The sequence below is a fragment of the Otolemur garnettii genome, unplaced genomic scaffold (genome assembly GCF_000181295.1).
Source record: "Otolemur garnettii isolate 467f Iridium unplaced genomic scaffold, OtoGar3 scaffold00179, whole genome shotgun sequence".
NCBI lineage: Eukaryota > Metazoa > Chordata > Mammalia > Primates > Galagidae > Otolemur > Otolemur garnettii.
The window spans coordinates 2070140-2071293 of record NW_003852574.1 but is presented as its reverse complement, the minus strand read 5'-3'; the positions used below and the strand labels follow the sequence as shown (position 1 = coordinate 2071293).

General features: G+C 40.8%; 1 protein-coding gene across 3 annotated transcripts in view; it reads left to right on the top strand.

Moving 5' to 3' along the window:
• The window catches only part of IP6K1 (inositol hexakisphosphate kinase 1), an 87186-nt gene that overhangs the window by 22547 nt on the left and 63485 nt on the right, over positions 1-1154 (top strand). The window contains exon 1 of one of the 3 annotated variants that reach the window (XM_023519554.1): positions 182-612. The exons of the other annotated variants lie outside the window; for them this stretch is intronic. The gene's annotated coding sequence lies outside the window, so the exon portion shown is untranslated. Of the gene's footprint in view, positions 1-181; positions 613-1154 lie in introns of those variants that run through there. 3 annotated transcript variants of the gene reach the window in all.

Below are 1154 nucleotides of genomic sequence, written 5' to 3'. Positions count from 1 at the left end.
ATGTGACTGGCACCTTAGCCACTTGAGCCACAGGCGCTGAGCCTAGAACCTGCTTTTAAGGAACAACATATCTTTGAAGTCACCTTTCCACTTTTCTAAGTGGGGAAGTTGTTGAAAGGTTTGTTTGAGTGAAATTAGTCCCCATCTATCTAAAATTACGGGGTGGTACATAGAAATGTTTTTCTCATGTTTAGAGTGTTTCACTGGAGGATTAGAAGAAAGCTGGAATCCAGTCTCCTTGAAGCAGTCAAATCTAATTGCCTTTTGTGAGGCATTATACCAGTCATTTATTGCTTTTGTTTATAGGCTTTCCCTATATTATACTACTTTGCATATTGCTGATCTGCTTCTGGGTACCAGCTAATAAAATCTTTTAACTACACAATGGATGTTCAAAAGTATAGGCATTATGTTTCTCTAAGATTGTGTGGTATTGAAAAGGAGGACATTTCTATAGCATTTGTGCCCTGAAATCTCCTTACAGGTCCTACCGCAGTGGTTCTCAACCTTCCTAATGCCGCGATTCTTTAATACAGTTTGTGTGAGTCTCAACCCACAGGTTGAGAACCGCTGTCAGGAAGACATAGAATGTGAGGAGCCTGATCCTTGGAGGTGAGAACCTGAACTGGCCCTGTTTTCTATGTGGGGGTAGCAGCAGGTTATCACAAAAGAATAAATCTCGCTAGAGCTATATTTTGTGGTGTATATGTCACCTTATTACCTAGGTACAGCAGAATACAATTAAACATTCACTTTTTTTTTTGAGACAGAGTCTCACTTTATTGCCCTCGGTAGAGTGCTGTGGCATCACAGCTCTCAGCAACCTCCAACTCCTGGGCTTAGGTGATTCTCTTGCCTCAGCCTCCCGAGTAGCTGTAAACATTTACTTCTGAAGAACTTGGATCTTTTTTTTTTTTTTTTTTTTTGGCTGGGGCTGGGTTTGAACCTGCCACCTTCGGCATATGGGGCCAGCACCCTACCCTTTTGAGCCATAGGCACCTTCCAGAACTTGATCTTTGATTATATTTTCAGATATTCTTCAGAGTAGTTTAGCATCACAACCTTAAAGTGTGTGATTTTACCCCCAAAGGAAAAGTCCTTTGAATTATAATTATAGCCATATCTGAGTTCTAGATACATACTGTCTTTTGGTG